Source organism: Phyllobates terribilis, unplaced genomic scaffold (assembly GCF_046119375.1).
Source record: "Phyllobates terribilis strain yellow unplaced genomic scaffold, ASM4611937v1 Scaffold_1__5_contigs__length_1240528914, whole genome shotgun sequence".
Classification (NCBI taxonomy): Eukaryota; Metazoa; Chordata; class Amphibia; order Anura; family Dendrobatidae; genus Phyllobates; species Phyllobates terribilis.
This window is the reverse complement of record NW_027362761.1, coordinates 1,184,410,502-1,184,431,769: the sequence shown is the minus strand read 5'-3', so window position 1 is coordinate 1,184,431,769 and position 21,268 is coordinate 1,184,410,502. Positions and strand designations below refer to the sequence as shown.

The 21,268-nt window shown below is 43.9% G+C and overlaps 1 protein-coding gene across 2 annotated transcripts in view; it reads left to right on the top strand.

Annotated features, from left to right (window-relative positions):
* LOC141163824 (catenin alpha-2) overlaps positions 1–21,268 on the top strand; it is a 1,318,034-nt gene that overhangs the window by 476,230 nt on the left and 820,536 nt on the right. The gene's annotated exons all lie outside the window — the stretch shown is intronic.

The following is a 21,268-nucleotide window of genomic DNA, read 5'->3' as shown; positions in this document are numbered from 1 at the left end:
GCATAAATTCTTGCCTTACGCCATGGCCCCACTATCAGTATTTGGTCATTATTCGGTCAGGAGTGGGAGCCAAAACCAGGTGAGGAACAATCAGAGAAAAGGTATAATAGAAACAAGTCACCAATTCTGCATTTATCACTCACTCCTGGTTTTGGATCACACTCCTGAGAAAAAATACTGACCCAATACTGACCAAATACTGATAGTGGGGCCATGGCCTTAAAGGGATTGTCATCTTCAACATTTTTTTTTGTTCAAGGAAAGAAAGAAAAGTAATTCTCCCCCTGACTCTCTCACTTACTGGATTTCCTGCTGGTCTATGATCAACCTATTATTGTCCTGTCTGGTGACCTGCCTCAGTCAGTGATTGGCTGCAGTAGTCACAAGTACTTGTGCAGGAACATCATTGCAGCAGAAAAAAGAAGACTGTGGGAGGATTGGGTAGTAGCAGAGCAGGAAGAGAAGCCAAAATCCTAGTACTGTCTATTTTTTATTTTGTTAACCAATTTTGAGTCTTAAATAGGAGTCTACAAAATGGAAAAATAAGTGCATTTGAAAGCAGGTGTGAACATGTCTTTAATGTACGTATGAGCTATTATAGGTCTTCTGGATAGGAGATATTTAATGTTAAGGGACCTTCAGTTCTCATAAGCTATTTGCAAAGAAGGGTTGGGTTTGCCAAGAGTTTAGCTAACAGAAACTAGAGATGAGCGAACCCAAACTTAAAAGTTTGATATTTGTACTTGACAGGTCCAGGTGCTAAAATCCGAACACGGACTTCTCCTGGAAGTCCATTGCAAGGTTCGGAGTTCCAGGGGAAGTCCAGGAGTAGAGAGACAGAGAGAATATTCTAGCTCAAAAGTTTGGGTCCCTTTTGTTTTCAGTGAAGTTCGGATTCTGGTTCAAGTTTGAATACAGTTCGGGTAACCAGAGCAAACTTTGGACTAAAGTTCAATTTGGATACCAGAACCCAAACTTCCGCTCATCCTTATTAGTAACATTATTTGAATTTACTCATATCCCAGCCAAAAAAAATCTTTATGTTTTCCAGGATCAGTCATTTTTCACTTTCTCACTAACCTTAGATCAGATCTGTCTCTCTGTAAGGCAACTGTTTGCAGCAGGAGCCCTCCCCCACTGCTCTCAAATACTCCAGTAAGATGGTAAAGAAGTGCTATAAACTCTTCCATCTATTATTTTGGCTTCTATCAATGAATTATTGTTGCATTAACACAGGAAATAATTAAATCTTGGGTGGAAATGTTCTTAAAAATACAAAAGTTAAATTTATCTTGGAGAAATAAAAACTGTTTACTAGAATAAATTATGATATTAGCTGGAGAAACCCTACCATGGCTTATAACCCTCTCAGTGAAAAGAACCTCCAAAATCTTCCCGGGTCTAATGAGCCGCATTATTTATAATTCATTAATATGTAAACGTTCCGCGCATTTGATTAACAACCCCAGAACTGTCTATGAGAGGAAACACATATGGAATTCTTAATAGGTAAATATCTCCGCCAGTGAATTCCTTTGCAATAAGTCTATGGGAGTCTCAGAAGGTTGACTGACGACTTAATATAGCATAAAAAATACTGATAAGACTTTCCAGTTCTGGGTAATTGCCCTAAGCTTCTCCTATTACAGCTCATCTAGTTTTGAAGCAGTAGATTGAAAAATCCATGCACCTGACTGTGGATGAAATCCTACATGAAAATACTCAAATACTTCTGCTTGAAAATGTGAAATAGGGCTATAAAGTCCCATAGTAATATTCATATGAACACAAGTATAAAATGGACCTACTTATTCTTAACCTCTTAAGGGCCTGACCTGTTTCGGTCTTCAGAAACAGAAATTATTTTTCATTTTTGTGTTCCGCATGGGTGGACACAGACAGAAGGGCTCCTGTTCATGAAAAGCATATGGGCCCTTCGCGGTCCATAACTCAACATAATGCACCCAATTATGTGTACGTGACTGAAGTTGCTTTGAAGGTGTAAGTAGGCCTCCTTACCTCTAGGGCCCATGTGAGAAGGCACAAGTTGCACCAATGGTATGTCCGCCTCTGACCATGCAGTATCTTGCTCCAAGAGTGAAGGAATCGCAAAGTTGTCTTGCTTGAAGATTACCCTTAGAACTTTTTACTTTTACTCCAGCAAGTTCTTTTCAGGTCTTATTTTTGAAGACAGTTTGTTCTTTCGAAAGTCACTATTTGAAGGCAATCATTAGAGCCAAATTTTTACAAATTTGATTGAACTGTGAAGGTTGTGGCCCATCAGCGGCCGTCGATAGACTTCGGCGCTCACATGTCACGTGACTGCCTAGAGACATAGCACCAACATTGTAGGAACGACTGTGTGTTTTTCTATCAGGGCCACTTTAGTGGTAACGGACAACCCCTTTAATAGTACCATCAGGAATCCTAACTAGAGATGAGCGGATCAGGCAAAATTTGAATTTGTCTGTTCGTGTGGATTTTCCCAGGAAACGTCATTTGCTGAGAAGTTATTCTCCGTGAATTGAATGTCCTTTATTGTGGTTTGGGGACTCTCTACAGTCTCCAGAGCAGAATAAACGTAAGATGTAAAAAAAATAAAAATAATATACTCACATACCCTCTTTCATTTCTCCAGTTCCTTTGCTCCTCATCGTCAACCGACTGACAGTTGTTGCATCTTCTGATCCCCATCATTTGCACTGACATCTCCGGGTCTCTCAAAAATTGCAAGGATTTACGACTCGGATGAGACTCAAGAGGGTTTTGCATATGCACGCAAAAGGTTATGATGTCAAGATGTGCACTGCGACCTTGTGTATGCATGCGCAGCACCATTTATTTTTTTTACCTTTTGATGGTCCCTTCATAAAATTAGCCGTCAGTGGATGTCATTTTTCTGAATCCGCATGGAAGAAAATTAAAAAATATCCACAATTTGGCAAATGCAGATTTTTGAAAAATTTGAATTTTGAATTCTTTTTACTTATTTATAATCCTAACCTTTACTATCACCATTAACTATATGACAGTATTGCCTTGTGAATTTATTATAGTATGAAGTCACGGGGGATACTCACAAAGAGCAGAACCTGCGTGCCCCAATCATGTACGTACAGTCTGTGCATATTTTATTGGTTTAGTCATACACAAGGTGCACACCCCACCGAGTAGTCTCATGTTCTATTCATATCGGCCTCCATGTCTGATCTTTGCAGATTTAAAGAGATTGTATCACCCACACAGCAGCTTCTTCTTATAATCCTTTTGTATTTTCTGATTGTAGATTTTTTTTTATTACATTTTCCATACATGTTTCTTCGATTAGCTGCTTCTCTGGCCAGTTAACATCAGATCCAATATATGCTTTCCAGCAGCCTCATATCTGGAATTGAACCTTTCATTTGTATGGGAATGATGTTGCATCTGTGCAGAGAACACAGTGAAGAAAGGACGAGGAGGAGGTAAATTCTGACAAATGATGAATTCCATATAATTATGAGTAGAAATGGTTAGAGGCAAAAACATTTTGCCAAAAAAATTTAGATATTCCAGAATAGAATTCTTTTTTTTTGTTTGCTTCAAGCAATCAAATCCAGAAAAATATCTGCCAACTGCGAATTGGGTGAAAAAAAAAATTCTCACATCACTGCACACTTGTCCCACTGCCACAAGACCCTGTAAACTTATTCCTGTTTACTTCTTGAAATGCAAAATCCTCTTTAATTCTTCACTATGTGCTGGAGCTTCTAGGCTAAGTAGACATCTGAGGTCACGATGCACCATTCAGTGCCTCACACGTGCATCGTGACACCAAAGGTCTTCTCTCTACTGGAAGACCCAGTGCATAGGAAAGGTGTCACGTGGTGTGTAGAAGTAAAGAAGAAACTAAAGGGAACTAACCAATGGCAAAATTGGTACAAGTGTGTGGAGAGGTATTTTATTTTCAATTTTTACCCCCCCATTTATTAGGCAGTAGGGTCTGAAGAGACCTCAGAGAAAATTAAGACACATTTGATTTACATCAAATCAAATTTCCTGACTAAATTTGAGTGAATTGGTCACTTCTCGCCAATTGTTATTTTCCACTATAAAGTTACGTGCACACATTCAGTATTTGCAGCAGATTTATCTACTGCCTAAACGAGGGTGTCGACAGGAAAATAATGCGTAACAGACGGATGCCGTATTTTTGCTGCGTCATTGCTGTGTTTTTTGCTGCGCTTTTGCTTACATTTTTTCCAATTTTTTTTTGAAATGGTGAAATTATTGTCAATCTGCAGATTTAAAAATGGGATTTGAAGATTCAAATTTGCTAGGAAAATCTAAGCAGTGTTTGCATGAGATGTAAGAAATCTCATCCACTTTTTGCAGGTATACTAAAACGCTGCATTTTACTGTAGCTGTGACAAAAAGATAAAGATAAAACATTGCAAAAAGGGCAACAGGAGAACAAACTCTAAAAGTTCATTCACCTCTCACCAGAATAGGGATCACTGCTTCATTTTCAATCTGTTATGTACCGTGATACTTAGCGGATGTAGAAACCAAAATGTTCAAAATGTTTAATGAAACCCTGCTGGAAATTGTTTTAGTAAAAAAATAAATGCATTCAAGTAAAAAAAAAAAAAGTATACTGCCCCTCTCCTGTTCTAATGCTGTCCGGTACCCCGCCGGTCTCTACATCCTGCTACAAGGATGAAGTCATGTGATCAGTGCAGCCAATCACTGGCTCAGTGGACACACTCCAGCCAACGATTGAATGCAGCAGTCACATGTCCCTGACATCATATCTCTTGCTGAAAACAGAGACTGTCCTCCAAATTAGATCAACCTGAAGATCAGTAATGAAAATGACCAAAGATTGTTGATTTCTTTTAAATTATTTTGAAGAAAATCAAAAAATGTTTACTCCACGCACAATCCCTTTATTATGTGTATTACCTGTGAATTTTGAAAGTGATGATGGGAGGACTGTTATAGGGTGCAAAAGCTACAAAATAAATCCAGTTGGGTTAAATCAGAATGACTGACGAGTAGAGATGAGCGTTGTTTGACTCGAACTGTTCGCCAATCTCAAATTCGAGCTGTTTTGGGCGGTGTTCGAGCCGTTCGGTGAACACGAACGATTTGAGAAAAATTCGGCTGTTCGAGGTTATGTTCGATAACTGTTCGTGCACCAAAATCATAACTGGATTTTTTCTCAGTAATGATAAAAATTAATGTTAATACGCAGTTTGAGTGTACAGCGGGGTGGGGGGAGGGGCAGGGGATGGATCTCTGCAGGAATAATGAAGATCTCCATTTTTTTTTCTCTTTCCCGCATTTACAGTGGGGAGGTGCAATCTGTCAGCCTATCAGCAGCGCACACACGGAGCGAAGTGCTTTTTTTCACACAAGCAAGGGCATGTGTCATTGGCAGTGTATGTCACATGTCCTTGCCGTATAAGACAAAGCCATTTTCCCCGTCGCCACCATTTTCTCACTGCTGCAGCTGCGTGTTAGACGGCACCGCTGTTGCTGTGTGCGCTATACCTTGTTAATTTCAAGCCAATTTTCGCATAAATCTACAGATAGCTTGGGAGCAGGGAATAGTTGTGATTGCAGTCCTTGTAAGGACTAGGTTACAGCATTTCCTACGACTTTTATCAGGCAGGTCTGTGCTCTTAAATATATAGATTGTGGGAGTAAAGACTAATTGTAATTGCAGTCCTTTTCAGGACTAGGTTACATCAGTTCCTATCAGTTTTTGCCAGGCAGGTCTGTGTGAGTGCTGTGCAAGTTTTTTTCACAGCATTTGGCTGAATCTAGCAAAGCTAATCCTTTTTGGCCTATTGCAGAGTGTGAAAGTCAGTGGAGTAGCCTATCTGTGTTGCAAGATATACCACCTGTGTATAGAATACCAATTTTTTTACTGCACCTAGTGAAGTAAAATCTTTTGGGCATAGCATCATTCTATTAGTCCATCTATACTGACCTCCATCAGGTTGCAAATTGAATATAATTTTTTTCTGCATCTAGCTCTGAAAAAATATTTGGCCTTCTAGCAGTGTGTGGGACTTTCTCTACTAGTCCATCTATACTGACCTCCATCAGGTTGCAAATTAAAAATAATTTTTTATCTGCATCTAGCTCTGAAAAAATATTTGGCCTTCTAGCAGTGTGTGGGACTTTCTCTATTAGTCCATCTATACTGACCTCCATCAGGTTGCAAATTCAAAATAATTTTTTGTCTGCATCTAGCTCTGAAAAAATATTTGGCCTTCTAGCAGTGTGTGGGACTTTCTCTGTTAGTCCATCTATACTGACCTCCATCAGGCTGCAAATTAAAAATAATTTTTATCTGCATCTACCTCTGAAAAAATATTTGGCCTTCTAGCTGTGTGTGGGACTTGTTCTATTAGTCCATCTATACTGACCTCCATCAGGTTGCAAACTGAATATAATTTTTTTCTGCATCTAGCTCTGAAAAAATATTTGGCCTTCTAGCAGTGTGTGGGACTTTCTCTATTAGTCCATCTATACTGACCTCCATCAGGTTGCAAATTAAAAATAATTTATATCTGCATCTAGCTCTGAAAAAATATTTGGCCTTCTAGCAGTGTGTGGGACTTTCTCTATTAGTCCATCTATACTGACCTCCATCAGGTTGCAAATTAAAAATAATTTATATCTGCATCTAGCTCTGAAAAAATATTTGGCCTTCTAGCAGTGTGTGGGACTTTCTCTATTAGTCCATCTATACTGACCTCCATCAGGTTGCAAATTAAAAATAATTTGTTGTCTGCATCTAGCTCTGAAAAAATATTTGGCCTTCTAGCAGTGTGTGGGACTTTCTCTATTAGTCCATCTATACTGACCTCCATCAGGTTGCAAACTGAATATATTTTTTTTCTGCATCTACCTCTGAAAAAATATTGGGCTTCTAGCTGTGTGTGGGACTTGTTCTATTAATCCATCTATACAGACCTCCATCAGGTTGCAAACTGAATATAATTTTTTTCTGCATCTACCTCTGAAAAAATATTTGGGCTTCTAGCTGTGTGTGGGACTTGTTCTATTAATCCATCTATACAGACCTCCATCAGGTTGCAAACTGAATATAATTTTTTTTGCATTTACCTCTGAAAAAATATTTGGGCTTCTAGCTGTGTGTTGGACTTGTTCTATTAGTCCATCTATACTGACCTCCATCAGGTTGCAAACTGAATATAATTTTTTTCTGCATCTAGCTCTGAAAAAATATTTGGCCTTCTAGCAGTGTGTGGGACTTTCTCTATTAGTCCATCTATACTGACCTCCATCAGGTTGCAAATTAAAATAATTTTTATCTGCATCTAGCTCTGAAAAAATATTTGCCCTTCTAAAAGTGTGTGGGACTTTCTCTATTAGTCCATCTATACTGACCTCCATCAGGTTGCAAATTAAAAATAATTTTTTGTCTGCATCTAGCTCTGAAAAAATATTTGGCCTTCTAGCAGTGTGTGGGACTTTCTCTATTAGTCCATCTATACTGACCTCCATCAGGTTGCAAAATCAAAATATTTTTTTGTCTGCATCTAGCTCTGAAAAAATATTTGGCCTTCTAGCAGTGTGTGGGACTTTCTCTATTAGTCCATCTATACTGACCTCCATCAGGTTGCAAATTAAAAATATTTTTTTGTCTGCATCTAGCTCTGAAAAAATATTTGGCCTTCTAGCAGTGTGTGGGACTTTCTCTATTAGTCCATCTATACAGACCTCCATCAGGTTGCAAACTGAATATAATTTTTTTCTGCATCTACCTCTGAAAAAATATTTGGGCTTCTAGCTGTGTGTGGGACTTGTTCTATTAATCCATCTATACTGACCTCCATCAGGTTGCAAACTGAATACAATTTTTTTCTGCATCTACCTCTGAAAAAATATTTGGGCTTCTAGCTGTGTGTGGGACTTGTTCTATTAGTCCATCTATACTGACCTCCATCAGGTTGCAAATTGAATATAATTTTTTTCTGCATCTAACCCAGCCAATAGTTTTGACCTAATACCACAGTTTGGCCACTCAGCTCTGCTCGGTTCCCATCCATTGTTTTTTTGTGCAAACAACTCCAGAGTTGTGAATTAGTTAACCACCAAAATGAGTGGAAAAAGGCCTGCTGCTGGTGGAAAGGGGAATAGGCGTGTTGGGAAGGGGAAAAAAGGTTGTGTCCGTGGGGTAGGTGTTAAAGCAATAGTAACATCTGCAGAAGAAAGACCATCTTCCAGCCAAACTAAAATGTCTACTTCTTTTAGCGGACAGTGTGATAAGATCCATATCTTACGGCCACGCCAATCGCTACAAATTCCAGATGAGGCACAAAAACAGCAGGTGCTTCAACGGATATCAAGTGCTCCTTTAAGTGGGCTCTCCTCCACATCAACTTCAACATCACAAATTCTCCAGTCCTCAAAGGTGTCACCCCAATCGCACTTGCTTCCTCACAGCTCCCAAATCTCCAGCTGCCCGTCTGAGTATGAGGTAGAACAGATGGTTGAGTCTGCAGAGCTGTTTACTCATACTATAGCCTGGGAATCAGAGGTCGACTCCAGCGCTTCTGTGAATCCAGATGAGGAAATGATCTGCACTGATGCCCAGAATCTTTATGAGTCGGATCCAGGACCAGACACAGAAGGTTCTGACCATAATGTAGACCCTCATTCCCAAACTGTAACTCCTGTTGGTGGAGACAATGAGGAAGACGATGATGAGACTCAAATACCTGATTGGAGCGACAACTTTAGTTTTTTGTCAGGGCAGGAACAGGTTGGCTCTGAGGACGACGGGTGTGATAACGCACAGGGTGATGATGATGAGGTTGGAGATCCCACTTACTGTCAACCCACAGTCAGCCAAGAGATGAGGTCAGCAGAGGAGGTGGAGGAAGATGCTAGTGACGACGAGGTCAGGTTGTGCCTTCCTGGACAGAGACGTAGTACTGGAAGCACGTCAACAACTGCATCCTCAAACACAACTCTGCCTCTCACCACAAGTCGTTGTGGCTCTTCAGGTCGCTTGGGTGCTAAGCCTTGCATAGTCTGGGCATTTTTTCAGATCGATAAAGATGACCCAACTCGTGTTATCTGTAACATTTGTCAGCAAAAGCTAAGTAGAGGCCAAAAAATACATAGTTTGAGTACTTCATGCATGAACCGGCACATGGACATGAAGCATAAGTTGCAGTGGGAAGCTCAGTGTGCTACAATGCGGCCTAGCCGGCCGGGCCAACCACCGTCTGCTATATCTTGTGCATCCGCGGCCTCTTCATCCTCTGTGACTGGGGGGACAGCAGTCACACCTGTTTTGGGGCGCAGACCTGCCAGCTCTTTACCCGCAACAGCCAGCGTGATTGGCAGGTCATCATTTTCTTTGGAGGTGGTAACACCAGCTGGTGTTGAGCGCTGTCCGACATCGATAGCACCACCTTTGGATCAAGACAACCTAACATGTCCGCCTGCATCTTCCTCACAGACCGGCAGTTTGCCGGGGACACCCTTATCAACCCCGTCTAAGCACAATATCCAGCCCTCGGTCCCTCAGATGTGGACAAGTAAAAGACCATTTCCTCCTAGCCATGAGAAAGCTAAGAGGTTGCATTTCACCATCTGCAAGCTCATGGCTACAGAAATGCTGCCTTTCCGCCTGGTGGACACAGAGGATTTTCGAGACCTTATGTCCGTCGCAGTGCCCCAGTACCAGATGCCCAGTCGGCACTACTTCTCAAAGAAAGGTGTGCCTGTGCTCCACCAGCATGTCGCACACAACATCACCGCTTCTTTGAGAAACTCTGTGTGTGACAGGGTGCATTTCACCACAGACACTTGGATGAGTAGGCATGGACAGGGGCGTTACATGTCGCTGACTGGGCACTGGGTAACTATGGTGACAGCAGGACAAGGGGCTGCTGTCCAAGTCTTGCCGTCCCCACGAGTTGTGCGTCAATCCTCTTTATGTCAAAGTTCCTCCACTGCTTCTGCCTCCTCAACCTCCTCTCGGTCTTCCACCTGCAGCCAAAGCCTGTCTGGTCATGCCACAAGCTTTCCAACTGCGCAGAAGGGATCCTGCACACCTCCTTACTATGCTGGCAGTAGGGCTCAACGTCATCAGGCGGTTTTTACTTTGAAATGTCTGGGAAATGTGAGTCACACAGCTGAGGAGTTGTGGTCAGCTCTGGAGAACCAATTTCATGAATGGTTGTCTCCACTGGACCTGAAACCAGGGAAGGCCGTGTGCAACAATGCTGCAAACCTGGGTGCGGCCCTTCGCCGGGGCAATGTCACACACGTGCCTTGTATGGCTCACGTGTTGAACCTGGTTGTCCAGCAATTTTTAGCCCACTATCCCAGACTAGATGGCCTTCTGCAGAGGGCACGGTCACTGTGTGCTCACTTCCGCCGTTCGCATCCCGCAGCTCAGCGACTTACATCTCTACAGAAGTCGTTGGGCCTGCCACTTCACCGGCTAAAATGCGATGTGCCTACCCGGTGGAATTCAACTCTGCACATGTTGCAGCGACTGTGGCAGCACCGACAGGCCCTGGTGCAATACGTTCTGACGTATAGCCTGGGCCAACGAGATCCATAGGTGGGGCAAATCAAGCTGGAGGAGTGGTCTCAGATCAGGGACCTATGCACCCTTCTGCACAGTTTTGAAATGGCGACGAAGATGTTTAGTGCTGACGATGCCATTATCAGCATGACTATTCCGGTGATTTACATGCTGGAGCACATGTTAAACAGAATTCGGAGTCAGGTGGTGGCACAAGAGGAGGTGGAGGAAGTAGAGGAGGAGGAGTTGTATGCGGAAGGGCTAACATCTGCAAGGTCCAGACGGTCGGCAGCACCAAGTCGACAGGCATGTGAGGGTGGAGGAGATGGTTTTACCAGGGTGCATGGTAGCAGCCAAACTAGTGAGGAAGGTGCAGGAGCCCAGGAAGAAGTGGAGGACGAACTCATGGAAGACTCATCAGATGAGGGAGACCTTGATCACATTTCTGTTGTGCGAGGTTGGGGGGAGAGGACAGAGGAAGGAAGCATGATTGTTACCTCGCCACCAACACAACAGGGACTTGGTGCTCCTGGATGCGCAACACACATGAGTGCCTTCTTGCTGCACTACCTGCAACATGACCCTCGAATTGTGAGAATTAGAAATAATCCTGACTACTGGGTTGCCACACTGTTAGATCCCCGGTACAAAAGTAAATTTGCAGAAATTATTCCTGCCATAGACAGGGATGCACGCATGCAGCAGTATCAGCAGAGACTGTTGCAGAATCTTACATGTGCTTTTCCACAAAACACCAGTGGTGCACGTAGTGAATCTCACAGTTCCAACTTGCCAACCGTGGGACCGTCAAGTGTTCAGCACTCAAACCGTAACAGAACCACAGTATCTGCTGGTAACATCAATTTTGCGGAATCATTTCACCACTTTTTTAGCCCATCCTTTGCAAGGCCACAGGAGACAAGAAGTCTGACACATAGTCAACGCCTAGAGACGATGGTACAGGAGTATCTCCAAGTAAACATTGAAGTCATGACCGTGTCGCTGGACCCTTGCTCTTTTTGGGCTTCCAATCTGGATAAATGGCCGGAGCTAGCCACTTACGCCTTGGAGATCTTGTCATGCCCCGCAACCAGCGTTCTGTCTGAATGTGTGTTCAGCGCTGCTGGTGGTGTGCTGACAGATAAGCACATGCGGCTCTCCACTGATAATGTAGACAGACTCACGTTCATAAAGATGAACAAATCATGGATCCGAAACGACTTTTCTACCCCTGTGTCATCCTGGGGAGAGTAAAAGCTTGATGATTGGTTAAAATCACCCTACCAACCGTTTTAAGTTTTCAAATTACTAATCGTGTTTATCTGTATCTTGGCTGGAAAATAATTTGGGCTTTGTAGCAGTGTGCAGCACTGATTCTATTAGGCCATCTATAATAAGCTCCACCAGATTTAAAATTACTAATCATGTTTATCTGTATCTTGACTGGAAAATAATTTGGGCTTTGTAGCAGTGTGCAGCACTGATCCTATTAGGCCATCTATACTAAGCTCCACCAGATTTAAAATTAATAATAATTTTTAGCTGCATCTAGCCCGGAAAATAATTTTGGGGCTCCGAGATGCGCAAGACATATAAGTGCCTTCTTGCTGCACTACCTGCAACATGACCCTCATATTATCAGAATTCGAAGTAATCATGACTACTGGGTTGCCACACTATTAGATCCCCCAAACTTTTCGATCAACCTTTTCATTTTAATAAAGACCAAAAACATGGTCATTTTTGAAATTATAAGCATTAGCACGTTATTAGAAACTGAAATCAAACAGTTTTCAACTCAAAACTTTGTTCTAGGTGACTTTACATTTTCACATAGGACCCCTTGTTCGAAAGGAGCTTCTGAACTCTCTCGTCCATTGAATTTGTCAGGTTTTGGATGGTTTCTGCTTCAATTGTTTTGCATGAGGACAGAATACCCTCCCAGAGCTGTTGCTTAGATGTGAACTGCCTCCCGCCATCATAGACACTCCTTTTGATGATGCTCCAGAGGTTCTGAATGGGGTAGAGGTCAGGGGAGCATGGGGGTCACAGCATAAGTTTGTCCCCTTTTATGCCCATATCAGCCAGAGATGCAGATGTTTTATGTTCAGCATGAGATGGTGCATTATCATGCAAAAAAATGATCTTGCTGTGAAATACACGGTTCTTCTTCTTGAACCATGGCAGGAAGTGCTGTTTGAGAAAATCCACATACATTATGGAGTTCATCTTTAGCGCCTTCAGGGATCCTAATGGGGCCGACAATTTCTCTCCCCATGATTCCAGCCCAAAACATTACTCCACCTCCTCCTTGTTGGCGCTGTAGCCGTGTTTGCGTGGGGTGTCCATCAACCAGCCATCCTCCACTCCATCCATCTGGACCATCGAGCGCTGCACGGCACTCATCCGTGAACAAAACAGTTTTGAAATCAGTCTTCATGTAATGTTTGGCCCACTGGAGCCGTTTCTGCTTGTGTGAAGTGGATAGAGGAGGTCGAGAGGATGGCGTATGCACAGCTGCAAACCTCTGAAGGACCCTGCATCTTGTTGTTCGGGGGACGTTGGAGGCACCAGCAGCTTCAAAAACTTGTCTGCTGCTATGACAAGGCTTTTTTGCAGCTGCTTTTTTAAACTCACGTAATTGAATGTAGGAAAGAGTCCTCAATTTGCCCTTCTCAGTACGCACACGTGTGTACTGTGAATCAGCTACATACTTCTTGATTGCCAAGACACTTCATCCTGATCATCGCACAATGTTGATTGCAGTCATGCCTTGACCTAAACACTCCACAATTTGTTGCTTCTCAGCAGCCGACACATCCTTTTTCTTTCCCATTTTGGCAGAAAATGTAGGCTGCTTAATAATGTGAGACAGCCTTCTTAAGTAGTCTTGCCTTTCATTGGACACACCTGCCAAACTAATTAGCACAGGTGTCTGCAATTGCTTACAGTGATATAAAGAGCCCTGACACACATCACCATCAATGAGTTTAACTGACAAACAAACAAATTCTTCCCTTATCACTCCTAAACACTTTTTGCATAATAATTTGGAACACAGTGTACATGTGCTTTTCCACAAAACACCAGTGGTTCACGTAGTGAATCTTACAGTTCTAACTTGCCAACCGTGGTCTGTATGGAGTTGTTCAATAAAGGGCCCAAAATTAAGATAACATAGATGGGAGAAGTCTCTATGAATAGGAATTGCTAAGTATATGATACCCTGTGAGGGCCAGGCAAAGGGAAAGTTGGACTGGATGGAATCCTATATGGATTTGGGGAGGGAGACATCGAGGGCCTCAGACTTCGCTGCATTGATTTTAAAATTTGACCATGTAACAAAGTGATCTATTTCAGCCATAACAGCATGGATGGATATATGTGATTGAGTGATATATACTAGGACATCATCAGCAAATAGAGAGCACTTGTACTCGGTGCCTCCCACCTCAATCCACCTAATATTGTGGTTATGGCGAATTGATGAGAGCAGGTGCTGCATCACTAGGATGTATAAGAGAGGGGACAGAGGACATCCCTGCCTTGTCCCATTGGTGATTGTGAAAGGTGACGAAAATGTTCTGACGCACCCCCTGGGCCTTGGGACACCCGGAGCCGGACCCTTTTTGGTTGATGCTGGTGGTTGTAGTCTTCGTGGCGGCGACCCGGTTCCGTGGCTCATGGTGGTCAAACCAGTGACGGAACTATTTATCTGGTTTTGATGTTTAAATGTCCGACTATGCCACCCGTGGATTGCGGTCAGAGTGAACCGCCGCTGCAGGGCAGACCGCTGAGGCTGGTGTTGTGGATGCAGTAGAGCGTAGCATAACTCCCCTCGGGAGGAGTATAGCCTCAGGGCAGTGTATGCGGAGGATGGGGGTGATGGTGCAGGGCAGCAGCAGTAACGACACGGAGTAAGTGATGCAGTCCAGGGCCTTTACTCACAGTTCTTATTATCCAGACCACGTCTGCAGGTAACGGCTGCCCACGTCGTACTGTGCTCACCAGGTGAGGGGCTCAGACAACTCCCTGATAACTTTGGAGCGCTTCACAGGACCCCCTTTGTGTGTCCTTTGTCTGGCCTTTCTTACCAACGCTTCTGTCCGGCTGCCTCGGGCCTCCTCTTGGTAAACTTGGCACCAGTTTCCCTGACCCTATGTGGTGCCTTCCTAGCGGGTGTAGCGAGGGGCTGCGCCACATAAAATGTCACAGCCTCCGGTTTCTAGCTGAGGGTCGTTTCCCGCCTCCACTAATTTCAGGGACCGGTCTCCCCCTTTGGCCTGACCCCTCTACGCAGGTGGATTCGGGCGTGCGGTGGCGACTCGCCCGTCCGCAACCCTGCGATCCCTTCGTTCCTCGTTCCTGGAGCCTTCTCCGCTCCTCTTCCTTCCTTCTCCCTCTTCCAGGCCTGGGCCTGTGTTACTAGGCCCACCTCCGGAGCAGAGCTCATGCAGAGCCCCTGCTCCCTGTCACTTCTGCTCAGACTTCTCTGCACTGAACTAATATGGTGCCCACCTTTTATACTCCCTTATCAATGCACCCAGGAACTGCTTCCTCCCTGCCCCTGCACTACAGGGTTCCCCTTCCTCAGTGTTCCCTCCCCCTTCTCCAGCCAGGGTCAGTGACTGTCGTGCCCATCTCAGGGGCATATTGGTCGCCCTGCCCCACGGCAATGTGGTGTAATGCATGCAGGTGTCGGGGTCCTGATCCACACTCCATCCTTATCTGAGAGTGAGATATCACACCTCTGGGTGAGGTTCAATACCTCTGTAGCAACCGAGCCCTCAGGGTGCTACAGTTCCATTTATCTTCAGCCTAGGTGACGTATTGTGATACAGGGCCGTGATTTTGGCTATAAAAGGGTCCCCTAGACCCCTACCCCAAGCTTTTTAAGAGAATCATATATGGCGTGCCAGGAGACTCTATGGAATGCTTTCTCAGCATCCAACGAGAGTATCTAATTACAAATTTTTAACTGCATCTAGCCCAGGAAATACTTTGTGCCTAGTAGCAGTGTCTGCTAGTCAGCGGATTATCTCGGCTGTTAAGCAAGCTACACCACCTGTAGTTTGGACACTTAATTTTTTCAAAGGAAATGCTTCGGGACCACGGGATACTCAGTGAAGAGCATCAGGAGGCACCCCAAGGCATAGGGGCTGGGACTGGCAGTAGGATGCCTTGCGGTGGACAGCCGAGCTCGATCCTTATAAAAGCTTTTTAACTGCAGCAGCTTTAGTGGACGCTACTGGAGCTGGAATTACGCGGCTGCTGGCATGAGACGTGCCCTCCAATAGATCCTTGTAAATGGATTTAAAGTGTATTCATTCAAATTAGAGAGACAATTTAAATTAAAAAGCTTAGAGCTGCCTCCACCACAGGGGGGCTCGCTCGACCCACCAGCGGACAGGCACCAGTATTGGGAGAGGGGGGCTGGCCGTCAGGGTTCACCGCGGCTCTGGCACCAACCCGGCGACACGAAGGTGGCACAGGCAGGAGCGGACTGAACGTGTCGGCTTCTCACTTTTTGGATTTTAGAAGGGCATGACATGCCTATAACTGTGTCTCCCCCTCCTTTTACTCCTCCACCTCTTTTCTTTTCGCATGACTATATGTACTTGTCACTTTTCCATGTGTTAGTTGTGTCTTCTGAGCAATTTGTCAGCTTTTGGACACCTTTGAAGGTGTTTTCTATGTGTTTCTATGTGTTTTTGTTTGCCTGCCATTGGTTTTAACGGTGTTCGAAGGTGTTCGACGAACAGTTCGACGAACAGTTCGGCGAACACACGGGTGTTCGACGAACCGAACCGAACTCGAACACTACGGGGGTGGCTCAACACTACTGACGAGCCCTGCGGAGCGGCACATGCCTGTGATGCTACTAAATCTTATTTATTACCATGTAAAATCAGCCTGCCAATAGGACGCAACAGTAAAAGCAATAAATATCCAAATTAATGACAGCTCATACGCAGTAGAGTTTACTGTAAATTAATTCTCCCCAGTAAATGATGATTCATAAGTCTGTGATAGAGTGGTGGCATTGTAGAACCGTTTCGCTGCTGTCTTCTAGGTTGACGTTGCGTGCCGCATCGGTCATACGTTGGTTTATAGTGGCACCTGATGGACCCCCCATGGCTTATAAAGGGGTCTACTGGAAGTTCCATTATTTTGACATTCACCATCAAAATATCTTTTTGGACACATTTTTTATCCTTAATAAAAAGTGCATAAACTTCCTAGAGGAGAGAGGTAGAAGATGTGTCATCCATCAGTGGTGCATGCTGTGTGATAGATTAGGCATGTAACAATACATATGGTGGATACTTTTCTGTCTCTATAATCCACTCCTTGGTCGGCATACTGTAGGCCACTGTTAGGTGGAAAAATTGCAGAGCAAGCCAATTGAAAAATGTCTAGAGGGTGTGAATAGTGTCTGAGAAGTCTGTTGCCATCGTTTCATTTAGCCATTAAAAAGTATCAACCACTGAGGACTCCCAATTATTAACTTTTTTGAGACACATAACAAATCTTGTATAAGGGACAGTTTTCTTCCAAAATAAATCTGTGTCCCCACACACACCCTTTTTTTTAAAGGGGTTGTCTAGTCTATAAAGCCCTTTTTATTTACTTTACTAGGAAATGCCGGGTAAAAGGTGCTCTTCTCGCAATACTCCATATATTAGGCAAACAGCTATAAAGAGAACCCAAGAATTAGCTGTGTACTCCCTTATTTCACCTGTAGGGGTGCTGCAGGGGATTGTTATTGACACAGATTTCAGCTAATAATTTGGGTCTCACACGGATAATACTTTGTGATGTACATGTTGGTGGATCCTTCTAACACTAATTTTCAATACTGGACAATCGTTTTAAAGAAGACCTTTCACTTAAAATATGTATTTTTCATTACTACCGGTATAAAAAAAACCCATTGTTTTACTCCTAAATCTCGTAATGTTATTGTTTTGTTCCTTATCCTTTCCGTTTCTGAGATGTGGTTCATCTTCCTTATATGTAAATCTAGATCAAGCTTCTGTTCTAGAGAATTAGACAGATATGACATAGAGATATTATATAGATAGACATATGATACGTAGATTTATAGATAGATAGATGATAGATTTATAGATAGATAGATGATAGATAGATAGATAATAGATGGACAATAGATGATAGATAATAGATAGAAGATAGATATAGATATTACATAGATAGATAATAGTTAATACATAGATACTATATCTATAGACAGATAATATATAGATAAGAGAAAGATAATAGATATTACATAGATAAATAGATACATATGGATAGAGATAGATAATAGATATATAGATAGATAGATAATAGATAAGTATATAGATATTACATACCGTATTTTTCGGACTATAAGACGCACCGGACCATAAGACGCACCCCAAATTTTGGGGTGGAAAATAGAAAAAAAATATTTTTTATAAGATGGGGGTCCATATTATAGTCTGAATAGGTACGGTATCTTACCTGGGGGGCGGTGGAGGAAGGGTCACAGGAGTCAGAGTCCCTCAGGAAGCAAGACGCCGGTGCTCCAGCAGCGGGGAGTTGGGGCGGTGGTGGTGGAGCAGGATTGCAGGGCCCTTCGTTCCCTCTCTCAGGAACTCGGCGGCTGCAGCAGAAGATGTGAGATGCTGTGGAGCCTGTGCCAGGCTGGGGCCTGTTCTGGGGCCGGGCTGGGGCCTGTGGCTGATTCCGGTGCCTGTGGCTGAGGCTGGGGCCTCTGGCTGGAGCTGAGGCCGGGGCCTCTGGCTGGGGCAGAGGCCTCTGGCTGGAGTCTATACCGGGCTGGGGCTGGTGTCGGGCTGTGAGCGGAATCGGGCGGCAAAGCAAAGCGGCCTGCGCAGCTTTCCGGTGTGCGCGGCCATCTTCCTAGAACTATGTTCTACAGGAAAATGGCCGTTGGAGCTGCCAGTCTGCACATGCTCTGGTGGCCATTTTCCTGTAGATCACGGCCTCAGGAAACTGGCCGGTCACACGGGAAAGCTGCGCAGGCCGCTCTGCTTCGCTGCCCGACGCCCCTCACAGCCCGACACTGGCCCCAGCCCCAGTAATTTGCAGGCACAGGTCCAACCCCAGCTGCTCTGCCTTACCTCTTCTTCTGCTGCCGCCGCCGCTACCACCATCACGTTCCTGAAGGAGGGAGGGCCCTGCGATGCCGCTCCACCACCATCGCAAGTAACGTTTGGACCATAAGACGCACCCCCCATTTTCCTCCCAAATTCAGGGGGGGGGGGAGTGCGTCTTATGGTCTCAAAAATACTGTATATAGATAGATAATAGATAGATAGAAATATGGATAGATAGTTTTTCCAAAGCACGTGTACAGTAGGGAATAGGGATAGGGACTGTGGGGAAGATGGATGGGGCACATTCAGGGTTTGGGCTATGGAAGTCCATGGCATATCAGAGTTCTTTTTCTTGCAGCCTGTGGCATGCATTCACATACTGGGTTGCTCTTTCCCCTGCACTCAGGTGCCCCTTACTGTTGAGTATTTGGTGCAGTGTAGCAAAAAGTGGGTCTCATCTTCCAGGGCCTCCGGGTCACAGTGTGGGCACAGTCTGTCATCCCTGGGCTTTTCTGTGCCAGCCGGACTTGATTGCCAGATTGTAGGCACTGATTCTTTAGCGGCTCTGGATCTGGTGTTCTCTGGGGTCCGGGAGTTCCTCCAGATATGGAGCCAGTCTGTAGTCTGTGTGTATACTCCAGTACATGGTCAGTTTCTGTGAGGTGATGATATCTTTCCTCCAATCACTGACGTATCTCTCCTGGCCCTCATCTACCATCTTCCTGATTCTCGCTTTTGTCAGGCTGCTGTGATTGGTGTTTTGGTCCAGTTGGGTTTGGGTGAGCTGTTTCGGGGGTCCTGGTTTGGGTGGACCACCAAAATATGTAGCAGGGCTTTATGGTAATGGGAGCTTGGATTGCTGCTATGTACATGAGCCCTGAACGACAGTGGCCTCTTCAGAACTGCTAGATGTAGAGGAAATATGCCCAGCTCAGCTTGACAGGCACTGTTGGTGGTGCTCCGATGGACCTGGAGAAGGTGCTTACAGAATTCCATGTGAAATATTTCTTTTGGGCTGGAATCCCACTTTGAAAAGTCTGGATATGTTTGAGGACCCCAGACTTCGCTGCCATATAAGAGAAATGGGGCGATGATAACATCGAAAATGTTTAGCCAGACCCTCACTGGCAGCTTCAGATAGAGTTTCCTTCAGATGGCATAAAAGGTTTTCCAGGCATTGTCGTCCTTCAGGGTCTCTATGGCTTGTTTGAAGCTCCTTGACTGGTGAATTTCCAGGCCCAGGTAGGTGTATTTTTTCATTCTTGTAATAGTACAGTTGTTTAGTACAAATGAAGGGTGCTGGTCTGATCATGGCTTTCTCCTCTGGAACACCATGATGTTGGTTTTCTTTGGGTTGATTGGTAGTGCTCATGTGGAGCTGAATTTCTCCAATATTTTCAGGTTGTCTTTGAGGCCTTTCTTGGTTGGTGACAGCAAAACTTGGAGAAGTTTCCAAACACATGACATCATCTTATGAGCAGTCCAGAATTGTTTAAAGGCATAGTAATCTTAGTATATGTAAACATTTGTCTTCATAGTAAGTAATAAAAATGCCTTAAAACCTTCTCTCTCTCATTATTCTGGCATTTATGGGCGAATAAATCATGTTTTTTGAAGGAGTGTTTCTGTTTTTACATTTTTTTTTTTTAAGATAGATAGATGACAGATAGATAGATAATAGATAGATAGATAGATAATAGATAGATAGATAGATAGATAGATGATAGATAGATCATTTTTCTGGTTTAACAATAACCGCACAAGCATATGGAGATCGTGAAGACATGTATTCCCAGATCGTATGTATTTCATATGTGTATTTTTACATGTGCTATTTCCCCAAGACATTTGAGATGTTCTATATTGAATGGTTGTAGTCAATGCTTATGTAGATGTAATGACATATTTCCCCGGAGATGTGTGATGATTTACTCACTACTCTTTTATCACAATAAAATGTGAGTTAATATAATTGTGTATATATTTCTCTCAGTGAAGTGCTTCTATCTAGTTACGGGCATAGAAAGGAAAAATTACAGAGGGTATTCTTGTCAATAATTGGTAAGTTTAGCAATAGTGCAGTACCACCTATACCCAGTGGAGGCAATATATTTAAAAAAAATGTTTTGGAATAAAAAGTATTACCGAATATACTCAAGTATTTGCCGACCCGAATGTAAGCCGAGGCACCTAATTTTACCACAAAAAAACCTGGAAAAACGTTTTGACTCGAGTATAAGCCTAGGGTGGGAAATGCAGCTTCTACTGGTAAATTTCACTATCCTGGTAAACATTGCCCACTCATCACCAATCCTGATATGAATTGCCCCCTCATCCCCAATCCTGGCATGCATGGCCCCCTCATCCCAATCCAGGTATGCATGGCCCCCTCATGCCAATCCTGTTATGCATGGTTCCCTCAACCCTAATCCTGGTACGCATGCTTCCTCATCACCAAGCCTGGTATGCATGGCCACAGCATCCCGATCCCGGTATGCATGGCCCCCTCATCCCATTCCTGGTATGCATGGCCCCCTCATCAATCCTGGTATGCATGGCCCCCTCAACCTAATCCTGGTATGCATGGCCCCCTCAT